This window comes from Daphnia carinata, chromosome 6, assembly GCF_022539665.2.
Source record: "Daphnia carinata strain CSIRO-1 chromosome 6, CSIRO_AGI_Dcar_HiC_V3, whole genome shotgun sequence".
In the NCBI taxonomy this organism is placed as follows: Eukaryota; Metazoa; Arthropoda; class Branchiopoda; order Diplostraca; family Daphniidae; genus Daphnia; species Daphnia carinata.
The window spans coordinates 5,794,778-5,812,186 of record NC_081336.1 but is presented as its reverse complement, the minus strand read 5'-3'; the positions used below and the strand labels follow the sequence as shown (position 1 = coordinate 5,812,186).

At 33.9% G+C, this 17,409-nt stretch overlaps 2 long non-coding RNA genes across 7 annotated transcripts; one reads left to right on the top strand and one right to left on the bottom strand.

The window, feature by feature from the left end:
• The first annotated feature begins 9 nt into the window (after nt 1–9).
• On the top strand, nt 10–15,184 carry LOC130702430 (uncharacterized). 4 transcript variants are annotated; one of them, XR_009421139.1, is made up of 4 exons: nt 10–95; nt 164–520; nt 14,631–14,843; nt 14,912–15,184. It is a non-coding gene; the product is annotated as an uncharacterized LOC130702430 (long non-coding RNA). The 4 variants fall into 4 exon arrangements; XR_009004318.2 differs by lacking the exons at nt 10–95; nt 164–520 and adding exons at nt 14,062–14,144; nt 14,213–14,568; XR_009421138.1 differs by having other exon boundaries at nt 16–520.
• LOC130702428 (uncharacterized) lies at nt 11,211–13,819 on the bottom strand. 3 transcript variants are annotated; one of them, XR_009004315.2, is made up of 13 exons: nt 13,765–13,817; nt 13,621–13,697; nt 13,446–13,542; nt 13,234–13,381; nt 12,944–13,076; nt 12,698–12,876; nt 12,487–12,521; nt 12,253–12,362; nt 11,985–12,153; nt 11,822–11,921; nt 11,590–11,761; nt 11,412–11,524; nt 11,211–11,347 (listed from the first exon to the last, which is right to left on the bottom strand). It is a non-coding gene; the product is annotated as an uncharacterized LOC130702428 (long non-coding RNA). The 3 variants fall into 3 exon arrangements; XR_009421137.1 differs by having other exon boundaries at nt 12,944–13,381; nt 13,765–13,819; XR_009004314.2 differs by lacking the exon at nt 13,765–13,817 and having other exon boundaries at nt 12,944–13,381; nt 13,621–13,724.
• Nucleotides 15,185–17,409: the final 2,225 nt, after the last annotated feature.

Genomic DNA, 17,409 nt, shown 5'->3' with positions numbered 1-17,409 from the left:
TCCATTAACCGCCATTGTTCGTGCCAGCTTGTGGCGTCCTGAAGCTAGGTTTGGCTTGAAAATGTCGTTCCCTAAAGAAAATAAGAATAGGATAGGTTTGTACAGTTTGATTTACGGAGTAATCTGTTATAATGTTGAAGGACCAAAGTAAATAATAATTTAGTTTAAAGGTTACGATATGACAGACAGCTTTGGTAAATGGAAAAAAGGAAACAAGAACTTGAAACTGTCATCTAACCAAAATTTGAAGAAAATTGAGCCAAAAAACCAAGAGCCAGATAAAAAGCGAGGACCCATTGACATCGTCACTCGTAAAAAGCAACTCTTCTGAAGATATTTTCATTTCTAGCTTATTTACCAATATTGCAACTCGGGGTGTTTCTTCAGCTCAAGATCTCGATAGTAACAAAGTTGGTGTTGACCACAATAGTTTTACCCAAAAAATTTACACGAGGAACCATGCTTCCAATCCTGAAAGAACTGCAATATCGTCTAGCAGCTAAACTCTCATAATTCACAGGTATGTGTAAATCTTTATATTTAAGGAAGACCAGCCAGCCAGCTTATATCATCTATTTTCAGGAGAAAATGAAACCCTAACTTGAGCGGAAGTTAGATAAATTGAAGAAGAGATACCAAAAAGGAAAAATAAAAAGGTGACGCCCAAAATAGCAAAACTTTCAACAACCAGAAAAAGTAAAAATTTTGGAAGGCAAAAGTAAAGTTGAGAAGGCAAGAAGCATTGTAGGGAAACAGGCATTGGAAGGTTCTCTTCAAAGAGCTGAAGGTTTAAGGTAAACTTTCAGTTTGACAAAAAAATTTTAAGATCTTCAAAAATTTTTACCTTTCTGTATTACAATAGGTAAAAGACGATGTGAATTGCTTGCTAAATCAGTTAAAAAACGCGATAAAATCAAATCACAAAGTAAAAATAAGTGGACCAATGCATTGAAGAACAGAAAAGGAGAAAAGCTAACATTAAGAAACATGAAAAGAAAGAACCTAAACTAATGAAATAAGGCCAATTTATCATATTAATGAGCGATACTGACTCTTGGATGAGTTAACTCGTGTTCTATTATGTCCAAAACGTGTTATAGTTTTGTATTAAAATACACTGGCATGATTCCCATGTTCGTGGAAAATTTTAAGTAACAAATCTTTGATTCATTTAAAAAGATTTAATGGCTTAATCATAAACATTAACCACAGACACATCACATTAATCAACTTAACATTAATCTCAGACTCAAAAAAAAGGTCTTTTAGGGTGGAAAATGATCAAAATTGATTTTTCATTATTAGTACCTTTGTTAGCATCAAGACATAAGATTTTAATATTATTCCTATAAACATTATTTATCAAATGTTAATAATAATGAGCTAGCCTACATGTAAACATATACTAGTTTTCAACACCCGCCAAAAGTCCCTCAACCCTATTTCTATTGGCGTTCATGCATGTAGTTCTTTCCTTTGTCCGCGAGAGGCACTGTAACTAGAGTAAGCATTTGGCTTTTTCTGCGTCAGTAGGGATAGGGCTAAAAGCATAGTACACCACGAACCAGTGGTCTTTATCTATGGGCAAACAGTGTTTTATTATGAAATTAACGTTTATTAAATTATTTTTATGTAATAATTTTCTTAGTTATCTGTGTATTAAGAGGTACTTATGCGCCCTCCCAAGAATCCTTATTGAGGCACGAAGAAAAAAAAAGTGAATAGTGACACTAGTAAAGGGCGGGTGATGGTAGGCCTGAATACACCAGTAAGAAAATGTAAAATGCAAAAATTCAAATACTGTGTAAACAAAATTACTTTTCTATTAAATGAGCTCTAAAAAGCAATAGAAAAAGCATATAATCCTGCAAAAATATTATGAATGTAAATTTAAAAAAAAAAAGTTATAATGCAGTGAAGAGGCGTCATATTGATAACGGTGTTTGGTTGCCGATTCAAAGTTAAAAGCATAGCCAAATACCGAATGTTCGAAGAACCAAGGTTTATCATGTTTTACTAAACGCCAGCTGGTGGTGAGTTTTTACATTGGTTGTTCGCCAAACGCGATGGTTACCAGTCCAATATCCTTAACTATTTAAATCAAATGTACTTGTAATTGTAGTGAACTATGTGTGTAAAATTCTAATGATTTCATTAAACACAGTCATTTTCGCATTGAAATCGTAAAAATTAATAAAATTCGTCAAAAACAGGTTGCCGATTCAAAGTTAAAAAGCATAGCCAAATACCGAATGTTCGAAGAACCAAGGTTTATCATGTTTTACTAAACGCCAGCTGGTGGTGAGTTTTTACATTGGTTGTTCGCCAAACGCGATGGTTACCAGTCCAATATCCTTAACTATTTAAATCAAATGTACTTGTAATTGTAGTGAACTATGTGTGTAAAATTCTAATGATTTCATTAAACACAGTCATTTTCGCATTGAAATCGTAAAAATTAATAAAATTCGTCAAAAACAGGTTGCCGATTCAAAGTTAAAAAGCATAGCCAAATACCGAATGTTCGAAGAACCAAGGTTTATCATGTTTTACTAAACGCCAGCTGGTGGTGAGTTTTTACATTGGTTGTTCGCCAAACGCGATGGTTACCAGTCCAATATCCTTAACTATTTAAATCAAATGTACTTGTAATTGTAGTGAACTATGTGTGTAAAATTCTAATGATTTCATTAAACACAGTCATTTTCGCATTGAAATCGTAAAAATTAATAAAATTCGTCAAAAACAGGTTGCCGATTCAAAGTTAAAAAGCATAGCCAAATACCGAATGTTCGAAGAACCAAGGTTTATCATGTTTTACTAAACGCCAGCTGGTGGTGAGTTTTTACATTGGTTGTTCGCCAAACGCGATGGTTACCAGTCCAATATCCTTAACTATTTAAATCAAATGTACTTGTAATTGTAGTGAACTATGTGTGTAAAATTCTAATGATTTCATTAAACACAGTCATTTTCGCATTGAAATCGTAAAAATTAATAAAATTCGTCAAAAACAGGTTGCCGATTCAAAGTTAAAAAGCATAGCCAAATACCGAATGTTCGAAGAACCAAGGTTTATCATGTTTTACTAAACGCCAGCTGGTGGTGAGTTTTTACATTGGTTGTTCGCCAAACGCGATGGTTACCAGTCCAATATCCTTAACTATTTAAATCAAATGTACTTGTAATTGTAGTGAACTATGTGTGTAAAATTCTAATGATTTCATTAAACACAGTCATTTTCGCATTGAAATCGTAAAAATTAATAAAATTCGTCAAAAACAGGTTGCCGATTCAAAGTAAGCAAGCATAGCCAAATACCGAATGTTCGAAGAACCAAGGTTTATCATGTTTTACTAAACGCCAGCTGGTGGTGAGTTTTTACATTGGTTGTTCGCCAAACGCGATGGTTACCAGTCCAATATCCTTAACTATTTAAATCAAATGTACTTGTAATTGTAGTGAACTATGTGTGTAAAATTCTAATGATTTCATTAAACACAGTCATTTTCGCATTGAAATCGTAAAAATTAATAAAATTCGTCAAAAACAGGTTGCCGATTCAAAGTTAAAAAGCATAGCCAAATACCGAATGTTCGAAGAACCAAGGTTTATCATGTTTTACTAAACGCCAGCTGGTGGTGAGTTTTTACATTGGTTGTTCGCCAAACGCGATGGTTACCAGTCCAATATCCTTAACTATTTAAATCAAATGTACTTGTAATTGTAGTGAACTATGTGTGTAAAATTCTAATGATTTCATTAAACACAGTCATTTTCGCATTGAAATCGTAAAAATTAATAAAATTCGTCAAAAACAGGTTGCCGATTCAAAGTTAAAAAGCATAGCCAAATACCGAATGTTCGAAGAACCAAGGTTTATCATGTTTTACTAAACGCCAGCTGGTGGTGAGTTTTTACATTGGTTGTTCGCCAAACGCGATGGTTACCAGTCCAATATCCTTAACTATTTAAATCAAATGTACTTGTAATTGTAGTGAACTATGTGTGTAAAATTCTAATGATTTCATTAAACACAGTCATTTTCGCATTGAAATCGTAAAAATTAATAAAATTCGTCAAAAACAGGTTGCCGATTCAAAGTTAAAAAGCATAGCCAAATACCGAATGTTCGAAGAACCAAGGTTTATCATGTTTTACTAAACGCCAGCTGGTGGTGAGTTTTTACATTGGTTGTTCGCCAAACGCGATGGTTACCAGTCCAATATCCTTAACTATTTAAATCAAATGTACTTGTAATTGTAGTGAACTATGTGTGTAAAATTCTAATGATTTCATTAAACACAGTCATTTTCGCATTGAAATCGTAAAAATTAATAAAATTCGTCAAAAACAGGTTGCCGATTCAAAGTTAAAAAGCATAGCCAAATACCGAATGTTCGAAGAACCAAGGTTTATCATGTTTTACTAAACGCCAGCTGGTGGTGAGTTTTTACATTGGTTGTTCGCCAAACGCGATGGTTACCAGTCCAATATCCTTAACTATTTAAATCAAATGTACTTGTAATTGTAGTGAACTATGTGTGTAAAATTCTAATGATTTCATTAAACACAGTCATTTTCGCATTGAAATCGTAAAAATTAATAAAATTCGTCAAAAACAGGTTGCCGATTCAAAGTTAAAAAGCATAGCCAAATACCGAATGTTCGAAGAACCAAGGTTTATCATGTTTTACTAAACGCCAGCTGGTGGTGAGTTTTTACATTGGTTGTTCGCCAAACGCGATGGTTACCAGTCCAATATCCTTAACTATTTAAATCAAATGTACTTGTAATTGTAGTGAACTATGTGTGTAAAATTCTAATGATTTCATTAAACACAGTCATTTTCGCATTGAAATCGTAAAAATTAATAAAATTCGTCAAAAACAGGTTGCCGATTCAAAGTTAAAAAGCATAGCCAAATACCGAATGTTCGAAGAACCAAGGTTTATCATGTTTTACTAAACGCCAGCTGGTGGTGAGTTTTTACATTGGTTGTTCGCCAAACGCGATGGTTACCAGTCCAATATCCTTAACTATTTAAATCAAATGTACTTGTAATTGTAGTGAACTATGTGTGTAAAATTCTAATGATTTCATTAAACACAGTCATTTTCGCATTGAAATCGTAAAAATTAATAAAATTCGTCAAAAACAGGTTGCCGATTCAAAGTTAAAAAGCATAGCCAAATACCGAATGTTCGAAGAACCAAGGTTTATCATGTTTTACTAAACGCCAGCTGGTGGTGAGTTTTTACATTGGTTGTTCGCCAAACGCGATGGTTACCAGTTCAATATCCTTAACTATTTAAATCAAATGTACTTGTAATTGTAGTGAACTATGTGTGTAAAATTCTAATGATTTCATTAAACACAGTCATTTTCGCATTGAAATCGTAAAAATTAATAAAATTCGTCAAAAACAGGTTGCCGATTCAAAGTTAAAAAGCATAGCCAAATACCGAATGTTCGAAGAACCAAGGTTTATCATGTTTTACTAAACGCCAGCTGGTGGTGAGTTTTTACATTGGTTGTTCGCCAAACGCGATGGTTACCAGTCCAATATCCTTAACTATTTAAATCAAATGTACTTGTAATTGTAGTGAACTATGTGTGTAAAATTCTAATGATTTCATTAAACACAGTCATTTTCGCATTGAAATCGTAAAAATTAATAAAATTCGTCAAAAACAGGTTGCCGATTCAAAGTTAAAAAGCATAGCCAAATACCGAATGTTCGAAGAACCAAGGTTTATCATGTTTTACTAAACGCCAGCTGGTGGTGAGTTTTTACATTGGTTGTTCGCCAAACGCGATGGTTACCAGTCCAATATCCTTAACTATTTAAATCAAATGTACTTGTAATTGTAGTGAACTATGTGTGTAAAATTCTAATGATTTCATTAAACACAGTCATTTTCGCATTGAAATCGTAAAAATTAATAAAATTCGTCAAAAACAGGTTGCCGATTCAAAGTTAAAAAGCATAGCCAAATACCGAATGTTCGAAGAACCAAGGTTTATCATGTTTTACTAAACGCCAGCTGGTGGTGAGTTTTTACATTGGTTGTTCGCCAAACGCGATGGTTACCAGTCCAATATCCTTAACTATTTAAATCAAATGTACTTGTAATTGTAGTGAACTATGTGTGTAAAATTCTAATGATTTCATTAAACACAGTCATTTTCGCATTGAAATCGTAAAAATTAATAAAATTCGTCAAAAACAGGTTGCCGATTCAAAGTTAAAAAGCATAGCCAAATACCGAATGTTCGAAGAACCAAGGTTTATCATGTTTTACTAAACGCCAGCTGGTGGTGAGTTTTTACATTGGTTGTTCGCCAAACGCGATGGTTACCAGTCCAATATCCTTAACTATTTAAATCAAATGTACTTGTAATTGTAGTGAACTATGTGTGTAAAATTCTAATGATTTCATTAAACACAGTCATTTTCGCATTGAAATCGTAAAAATTAATAAAATTCGTCAAAAACAGGTTGCCGATTCAAAGTTAAAAAGCATAGCCAAATACCGAATGTTCGAAGAACCAAGGTTTATCATGTTTTACTAAACGCCAGCTGGTGGTGAGTTTTTACATTGGTTGTTCGCCAAACGCGATGGTTACCAGTCCAATATCCTTAACTATTTAAATCAAATGTACTTGTAATTGTAGTGAACTATGTGTGTAAAATTCTAATGATTTCATTAAACACAGTCATTTTCGCATTGAAATCGTAAAAATTAATAAAATTCGTCAAAAACAGGTTGCCGATTCAAAGTTAAAAAGCATAGCCAAATACCGAATGTTAGGAAGAACCAAGGTTTATCATGTTTTACTAAACGCCAGCTGGTGGTGAGTTTTTACATTGGTTGTTCGCCAAACGCGATGGTTACCAGTCCAATATCCTTAACTATTTAAATCAAATGTACTTGTAATTGTAGTGAACTATGTGTATAAAATTCTAATGATTTCATTAAACACAGTCATTTTCGCATTGAAATCGTAAAAATTAATAAAATTCGTCAAAAACAGGTTGCCGATTCAAAGTTAAAAAGCATAGCCAAATACCGAATGTTCGAAGAACCAAGGTTTATCATGTTTTACTAAACGCCAGCTGGTGGTGAGTTTTTACATTGGTTGTTCGCCAAACGCGATGGTTACCAGTCCAATATCCTTAACTATTTAAATCAAATGTACTTGTAATTGTAGTGAACTATGTGTGTAAAATTCTAATGATTTCATTAAACACAGTCATTTTCGCATTGAAATCGTAAAAATTAATAAAATTCGTCAAAAACAGGTTGCCGATTCAAAGTTAAAAAGCATAGCCAAATACCGAATGTTCGAAGAACCAATGTTTTACTAAACGCCAGCTGGTGGTGAGTTTTTACATTGGTTGTTCGCCAAACGCGATGGTTACCAGTCCAATATCCTTAACTATTTAAATCAAATGTACTTGTAATTGTAGTGAACTATGTGTGTAAAATTCTAATGATTTCATTAAACACAGTCATTTTCGCATTGAAATCGTAAAAATTAATAAAATTCGTCAAAAACAGGTTGCCGATTCAAAGTTAAAAAGCATAGCCAAATACCGAATGTTCGAAGAACCAAGGTTTATCATGTTTTACTAAACGCCAGCTGGTGGTGAGTTTTTACATTGGTTGTTCGCCAAACGCGATGGTTACCAGTCCAATATCCTTAACTATTTAAATCAAATGTACTTGTAATTGTAGTGAACTATGTGTGTAAAATTCTAATGATTTCATTAAACACAGTCATTTTCGCATTGAAATCGTAAAAATTAATAAATTTCGTCAAAAACAGGTTGCCGATTCAAAGTTAAAAAGCATAGCCAAATACCGAATGTTCGAAGAACCAAGGTTTATCATGTTTTACTAAACGCCAGCTGGTGGTGAGTTTTTACATTGGTTGTTCGCCAAACGCGATGGTTACCAGTCCAATATCCTTAACTATTTAAATCAAATGTACTTGTAATTGTAGTGAACTATGTGTGTAAAATTCTAATGATTTCATTAAACACAGTCATTTTCGCATTGAAATCGTAAAAATTAATAAAATTCGTCAAAAACAGGTTGCCGATTCAAAGTTAAAAAGCATAGCCAAATACCGAATGTTCGAAGAACCAAGGTTTATCATGTTTTACTAAACGCCAGCTGGTGGTGAGTTTTTACATTGGTTGTTCGCCAAACGCGATGGTTACCAGTCCAATATCCTTAACTATTTAAATCAAATGTACTTGTAATTGTAGTGAACTATGTGTGTAAAATTCTAATGATTTCATTAAACACAGTCATTTTCGCATTGAAATCGTAAAAATTAATAAAATTCGTCAAAAACAGGTTGCCGATTCAAAGTTAAAAAGCATAGCCAAATACCGAATGTTCGAAGAACCAATGTTTTACTAAACGCCAGCTGGTGGTGAGTTTTTACATTGGTTGTTCGCCAAACGCGATGGTTACCAGTCCAATATCCTTAACTATTTAAATCAAATGTACTTGTAATTGTAGTGAACTATGTGTGTAAAATTCTAATGATTTCATTAAACACAGTCATTTTCGCATTGAAATCGTAAAAATTAATAAAATTCGTCAAAAACAGGTTGCCGATTCAAAGTTAAAAAGCATAGCCAAATACCGAATGTTCGAAGAACCAAGGTTTATCATGTTTTACTAAACGCCAGCTGGTGGTGAGTTTTTACATTGGTTGTTCGCCAAACGCGATGGTTACCAGTCCAATATCCTTAACTATTTAAATCAAATGTACTTGTAATTGTAGTGAACTATGTGTGTAAAATTCTAATGATTTCATTAAACACAGTCATTTTCGCATTGAAATCGTAAAAATTAATAAAATTCGTCAAAAACAGGTTGCCGATTCAAAGTTAAAAAGCATAGCCAAATACCGAATGTTCGAAGAACCAATGTTTTACTAAACGCCAGCTGGTGGTGAGTTTTTACATTGGTTGTTCGCCAAACGCGATGGTTACCAGTCCAATATCCTTAACTATTTAAATCAAATGTACTTGTAATTGTAGTGAACTATGTGTGTAAAATTCTAATGATTTCATTAAACACAGTCATTTTCGCATTGAAATCGTAAAAATTAATAAAATTCGTCAAAAACAGGTTGCCGATTCAAAGTTAAAAAGCATAGCCAAATACCGAATGTTCGAAGAACCAAGGTTTATCATGTTTTACTAAACTACAGCTGGTGGTGAGTTTTTACATTGGTTGTTCGCCAAACGCGATGGTTACCAGTCCAATATCCTTAACTATTTAAATCAAATGTACTTGTAATTGTAGTGAACTATGTGTGTAAAATTCTAATGATTTCATTAAACACAGTCATTTTCGCATTGAAATCGTAAAAATTAATAAAATTCGTCAAAAACAGGTTGCCGATTCAAAGTTAAAAAGCATAGCCAAATACCGAATGTTCGAAGAACCAAGGTTTATCATGTTTTACTAAACTACAGCTGGTGGTGAGTTTTTACATTGGTTGTTCGCCAAACGCGATGGTTACCAGTCCAATATCCTTAACTATTTAAATCAAATGTACTTGTAATTGTAGTGAACTATGTGTGTAAAATTCTAATGATTTCATTAAACACAGTCATTTTCGCATTGAAATCGTAAAAATTAATAAAATTCGTCAAAAACAGGTTGCCGATTCAAAGTTAAAAAGCATAGCCAAATACCGAATGTTCGAAGAACCAAGGTTTATCATGTTTTACTAAACGCCAGCTGGTGGTGAGTTTTTACATTGGTTGTTCGCCAAACGCGATGGTTACCAGTCCAATATCCTTAACTATTTAAATCAAATGTACTTGTAATTGTAGTGAACTATGTGTGTAAAATTCTAATGATTTCATTAAACACAGTCATTTTCGCATTGAAATCGTAAAAATTAATAAAATTCGTCAAAAACAGGTTGCCGATTCAAAGTTAAAAAGCATAGCCAAATACCGAATGTTCGAAGAACCAATGTTTTACTATTCCATGCGAATTCCCGGAGACGAGGGGCATGCTTTCCCTAAGTACTCCTTAATACACTGATAAATAATAAAAAAATTATATATATATAATTTAAGACAAGCACATTTTTTAATAAAAAAAATATATGCCGCAAAACCATAAATAGAGACCTACGTGGCAAGAACGAAAATAATGAGTTCCGCTCGGATCATGGAAGGCATGCCAGTGTATTGTTATACAAAACTATCATGGCACGGCTTGTAAATAATGGAACACGAGGCAGCTCATCCATGTCAATATCGGCAATTCATACGATAAGTTTGTTTTTTTCGCTAGTTTATTCAGTTTATGCTTTCCTTTCATTTTTCGTTTTCTTAATGTTGATTTATCCCTTTTCTGTTGTTGTTCCTTTCTCTTTTCTTGTTCTTCGATGCGTTCAACCAACTTCTTTCTCGTTTGTGATGTTGATTTTATTCTCTTTCCTAATTGGTTTATCAAGCTCGCAATCAATTCCACATTTTTTTTAACCTATTGCGCTTAGTATTCTTTTATCTGTTAAAATACAGAAAAGTAAAATTAGTTGAAGGTCTATTTTTTTTTGTCGAAATCAAAGTTTACCTTGGCATCTGTTATTTTTCCTTTGTTTGTTTAGTTTCTTCTTCTCCAACTTATCTAACTTCCGTTTAAGTTGAGTTTTCATTTTATCAGAGTCCTGCTTTTCCCCTGAAATTGGATGACATATGCTGGCTTGCCTTCCTTAAACAAAAAGATTATAGCACATACATACCCTACTAGCCTTTGTCCGTCCCAGGGACATCCCATCTACGTCCTGGCTGGCCGATCGGGACGTCCCATTCTGACGGCAGATGTACGTCACCAGAATGTCCTAATGTCCGGTTTTAGGGACGTCCACTGGAGGACGTCCTACGGACGTAATTAATTGGAAGTCCTGGTAACGTCCTTATTTGGGAGTACTACGGACGTCCTTAGTTGGCCGTCTGCAGGATGGCAAATCCGTACGTTCAGTGAACGTACGTATTGGAACATCCGCGGAATGTCCGGATCGCGGCAGCCAAAGGACGCAAGAAAATTTGTTTAAATTAAAATAATACCATAAATTTTTGGTAATTGATTTACATATAATTTATTTTTACAAAATACAAATAATTAAACAAAAAATTCAAAAAAAAACTTTTTCGATTTGACTTCGGTAGCAACAGACGAACTAAATCCAGGTAAGCATATTATTTACATTTGTTGTACCGATCAAAAAGCTCTTCAACTTCCGCCAAACAGCGACGATCTTCTTCCTCATTTTCACGCACAAATTCTTCCAACGGATACTAAAATCACAAGAAATATGAGATCAGGTAATAGTTTGAGCCTAATTGAAATTTTAAAACTAACCTTGTGGCGAGGGAAGGTTCCAATTGGCCAGTCCTTTGTAGGAATGTCCAGTTTATGGACTGGCTTGGTATGAGTCGTGATTAACGTACCAAACGTTCTGTCGTGGAAAGCGCCTTTTGTAACAGAGCAAAGGCTTTAATTTAATATTGATTCAACATTGTAACGTGTTTCTAAATACCTTTGAAAGACATAAGAGTCAGGTCAGAAACACCAGGCAATTGGTTCATTACGCAACTCGTCTTCTCCTCTGGGGTATATGACTTATCTCCCCTCTGTTTCCGGCGATACCAAACGAAAATTGCCTTGTACGCATTTTCGTTTGAGCACGATCCACACGCCATCGTCGTTACCTTTAAATATATTTTTTATTATTTGCAATAGGTCGGAACAATTAAGGAGCTACAACTTACCTCTGTATGGCCTTTGGGAGCAATACGTAACAGAGAATTCTGGACTCGCTGAGGATAATTTTCACCAGGAAATACACCGAGGGCAGGTCGGTTTATGAATCTTTGAGAAATATAAATTAAAATTTTGATGTTGCCCAGACAGGTAAATAATCAATTCAATTACGTTCTGATGTTTTCTTTATCTTGACATCTAATAATTCAGGGTGGTTGTAACCTAATGGAACTGAAGAGGTTTGAGTGTAAACATCAAGCAGAATATTGCCATCGACATCGTATAAATAGTTTCGTATGCTCTTCGAATAATCGGCGAACAACTGCACTGCGTCCGAGATCTGCAAAGATAAATTTGGTAATTTAAAGTCTTACGACGTTAACACAAAGTATGGCAAATAGTATAAAAAAAATGGCAACTGACTTGAATTTTTTTTCACTTTTTTTTCACACTGCTATGCGGCCGTTGCTCAGGCTGCTGTTGTTGCTGATGGAAAAAGTCGAATAACTCTGTTGTTTTACTTTGCGGGCCTTTCAACTGCTTCCAAAACTAAGAAAGAAAAAAAAAACTCAGGTTTGATGAATGAAAATTACGAACAAGAAAAACGAACAATAACATATAATATATAGCATGCAACAAGAATGAACAACATGGAACGAATCCGGGTTTTTACCATCTTTATTCCTGCTGGATGTTAGGGTTTGCCACCTAAGACGATAATAAATTAAGGTAGTTAATAGTTGAAAATGCGTCTAACTGAAATGATAATTAAACAATGGCTCTCAGATACTATCTAGTAGGAAGATTATAAAAGTTTTTCAACATTCCAAAAAGTTATAATTATCGAGTACTTTAAATTTTAGATAAATACGAAAGAAATTCACCTGTGGCAATAAGGCACTTGTCGTAGGTGATGGTAAGGCCGTCATATAACTCAGCTTTGCGACCAGCAATGTCCAGTTTAACTACATGATGTCCTCGCACAACTGAAACACCACCATCATGTTCTTTGGCAACTAATTCCACTGGACTGCAGTAGAATTCATCCTGATCGAAGAACAAACTGGATCCAAAAATAGGTCACATTCATTAAAATAACGCAACACAAAATTATAACTTTAGACAATCACCTTCACTTTTTTCCGTTCCACTGCTTAAACTTCAGTTTGTTTGACACTTCGGGATCGTCACTGAACCACAATTCTTACGCGATAGTGGTGGCCTCATGTAAGGCAAGTGGTTTTCTTCACCAATGACTAAGACCTAGAACAAATGATTCAATTAAAAATGGCGAGATATTTTATGGCATGCTTATAAAAGTCCGATTCGATGAGTTGTAGCCTTGAACGTGAACGGAAGAACGAAAAGCCTTTAAACCATAAAAATAAAATTAATTTAGATTCAATTACACATATTTTACCATTCATAGCTGGGTGTGTAGTTGGTTTTCTCCTCAACAACAGAATTGGTTGTCTTGCTTATGTAAATTGAAATCCGTTAAAGCTCAGTACTTGCATCTTGAGATTAATGTCTTGACGTAACTAACAGCTGTAATGGTGTTATTTCATCTGAACGATAAGAAAAATGATTACATAAATTTCATGAACAAAAAACTGTGAACATCTAGATTACCAGAAGGATGATAGTTATAAGGCAGCTAACAAGTTGGTTCCCAAATGGTTCATGGTAAATCATATCTAGTTTCATGATTCTCCTTGAAAGTAACCACCTAAGAAACATTTCGGATTAGTAATCTGTGTCAAATTTCCAAATGCAATTAATAAAATTATGTCTATACTTTAAATACCTTTCCTTCCAAGTAAATTTTTTTCTTCTGTGGTGCTAATGCCAACATGAATTTGAAATGTACCAAAACTGCCAAACCTAGGAAATAAAAAAATTTTTATTTTACTGAAACTAGCCACTTACCTGTCAAACAAATACCGCTTACAATAAGCAACTTCAACGATTCATAGAATTGTAGGATGTTGACACTTCGAGCTTGCAACAGTCGTCTGCTTGTAGTAACCGTTGCCATATATATCGTAAAAAACAATATTTTGCGCAAGGGCAAACCATAGATAAAGACGACTGGTTCGTCATGTCCATAAGACAAATAGCATGGGCTGCTGACGCAAAAATTTAGGGTACCCTTCCTACGATTTTTTGGATCCTTACTCTGATTATACTGCCATCTAGTGGAGGTTTTGATCACTACTGAAGGTGTAAATAGCTTTCCATTAACCGCCATTGTTCGTGCCAGCTTGTGGCGTCCTGAAGCTAGGTTTGGCTTGAAAATGTCGTTCCCTAAAGAAAATAAGAATAGGATAGGTTTGTACAGTTTGATTTACGGAGTAATCTGTTATAATGTTGAAGGACCAAAGTAAATAATAATTTAGTTTAAAGGTTACGATATGACAGACAGCTTTGGTAAATGGAAAAAAAGGAAACAAGAACTTGAAACTGTCATCTAACCAAAATTTGAAGAAAATTGAGCCAAAAAACCAAGAGCCAGATAAAAAGCGAGGACCCATTGACATCGTCACTCGTAAAAAGCAACTCTTCTGAAGATATTTTCATTTCTAGCTTATTTACCAATATTGCAACTCGGGGTGTTTCTTCAGCTCAAGATCTCGATAGTAACAAAGTTGGTGTTGACCACAATAGTTTTACCCAAAAAATTTACACGAGGAACCATGCTTCCAATCCTGAGAACTGCAATATCGTCTAGCAGCTAAACTCTCATAATTCACAGGTATGTGTAAATCTTTATATTTAAGGAAGACCAGCCAGCCAGCTTATATCATCTATTTTCAGGGAGAAAATGAAACCCTAACTTGAGCGGAAGTTAGATAAATTGAAGAAGAGATACCAAAAAGGAAAAATAAAAAGGTGACGCCCAAAATAGCAAAACTTTCAACAACCAGAAAAAGTAAAAATTTTGGAAGGCAAAAGTAAAGTTGAGAAGGCAAGAAGCATTGTAGGGAAACAGGCATTGGAAGGTTCTCTTCAAAGAGCTGAAGGTTTAAGGTAAACTTTCAGTTTGACAAAAAAATTTTAAGATCTTCAAAAATTTTTACCTTTCTGTATTACAATAGGTAAAAGACGATGTGAATTGCTTGCTAAATCAGTTAAAAAACGCGATAAAATCAAATCACAAAGTAAAAATAAGTGGACCAATGCATTGAAGAACAGAAAAGGAGAAAAGCTAACATTAAGAAACATGAAAAGAAAGAACCTAAACTAATGAAATAAGGCCAATTTATCATATTAATGAGCGATACTGACTCTTGGATGAGTTAACTCGTGTTCTATTATGTCCAAAACGTGTTATAGTTTTGTATTAAAATACACTGGCATGATTCCCATGTTCGTGGAAAATTTTAAGTAACAAATCTTTGATTCATTTAAAAAGATTTAATGGCTTAATCATAAACATTAACCACAGACACATCACATTAATCAACTTAACATTAATCTCAGACTCAAAAAAAGGTCTTTTAGGGTGGAAAATGATCAAAATTGATTTTTCATTATTAGTACCTTTGTTAGCATCAAGACATAAGATTTTAATATTATTCCTATAAACATTATTTATCAAATGTTAATAATAATGAGCTAGCCTACATGTAAACATATACTAGTTTTCAACACCCGCCAAAAGTCTCTCAACCCTATTTCTATTGGCGTTCATGCATGTAGTTCTTTCCTTTGTCCGCGAGAGGCACTGTAACTAGAGTAAGCATTTGGCTTTTTCTGCGTCAGTAGGGATAGGGCTAAAAGCATAGTACACCACGAACCAGTGGTCTTTATCTATGGGCAAACAGTGTTTTATTATGAAATTAACGTTTATTAAATTATTTTTATGTAATAATTTTCTTAGTTATCTGTGTATTAAGAGGTACTTATGCGCCCTCCCAAGAATCCTTATTGAGGCACGAAGAAAAAAAAAGTGAATAGTGACACTAGTAAAGGGCGGGTGATGGTAGGCCTGAATACACCAGTAAGAAAATGTAAAATGCAAAAATTCAAATACTGTGTAAACAAAATTACTTTTCTATTAAATGAGCTCTAAAAAGCAATAGAAAAAGCATATAATCCTGCAAAAATATTATGAATGTAAATTTAAAAAAAAAAGTTATAATGCAGTGAAGAGGCGTCATATTGATAACGGTGTTTGGAGTGCAGAAACCAATATAGGCCGTTCGGGTTTAACTGTAGTGAACTATGTGTGTAAAATTCTAATGATTTCATTAAACACAGTCATTTTCGCATTGAAATCGTAAAAATTAATAAAATTCGTCAAAAACAGGTTGCCGATTCAAAGTTAAAAGCATAGCCAAATACCGAATGTTCGAAGAACCAAGGTTTATCATGTTTTACTAAACTACAGCTGGTGGTGAGTTTTTACATTGGTTGTTCGCCAAACGCGATGGTTACCAGTCCAATATCCTTAACTATTTAAATCAAATGTACTTGTAATTGTAGTGAACTATGTGTGTAAAATTCTAATGATTTCATTAAACACAGTCATTTTCGCATTGAAATCGTAAAAATTAATAAAATTCGCCAAAAACAGGTTGCCGATTCAAAGTTAAAAAGCATAGCCAAATACCGAATGTTCGAAGAACCAATGTTTTACTAAACGCCAGCTGGTGGTGAGTTTTTACATTGGTTGTTCGCCAAACGCGATGGTTACCAGTCCAATATCCTTAACTATTTAAATCAAATGTACTTGTAATTGTAGTGAACTATGTGTGTAAAATTCTAATGATTTCATTAAACACAGTCATTTTCGCATTGAAATCGTAAAAATTAATAAAATTCGTCAAAAACAGGTTGCCGATTCAAAGTTAAAAAGCATAGCCAAATACCGAATGTTCGAAGAACCAAGGTTTATCATGTTTTACTAAACTACAGCTGGTGGTGAGTTTTTACATTGGTTGTTCGCCAAACGCGATGGTTACCAGTCCAATATCCTTAACTATTTAAATCAAATGTACTTGTAATTGTAGTGAACTATGTGTGTAAAATTCTAATGATTTCATTAAACACAGTCATTTTCGCATTGAAATCGTAAAAATTAATAAAATTCGCCAAAAACAGGTTGCCGATTCAAAGTTAAAAAGCATAGCCAAATACCGAATGTTCGAAGAACCAATGTTTTAGTCCAATATCCTTAACTATTTAAATCAAATGTACTTGTAATTGTAGTGAACTATGTGTGTAAAATTCTAATGATTTCATTAAACACAGTCATTTTCGCATTGAAATCGTAAAAATTAATAAAATTCGTCAAAAACAGGTTGCCGATTCAAAGTTAAAAAGCATAGCCAAATACCGAATGTTCGAAGAACCAAGGTTTATCATGTTTTACTAAACGCCAGCTGGTGGTGAGTTTTTACATTGGTTGTTCGCCAAACGCGATGGTTACCAGTCCAATATCCTTAACTATTTAAATCAAATGTACTTGTAATTGTAGTGAACTATGTGTGTAAAATTCTAATGATTTCATTAAACACAGTCATTTTCGCATTGAAATCGTAAAAATTAATAAAATTCGTCAAAAACAGGTTGCCGATTCAAAGTTAGTAAG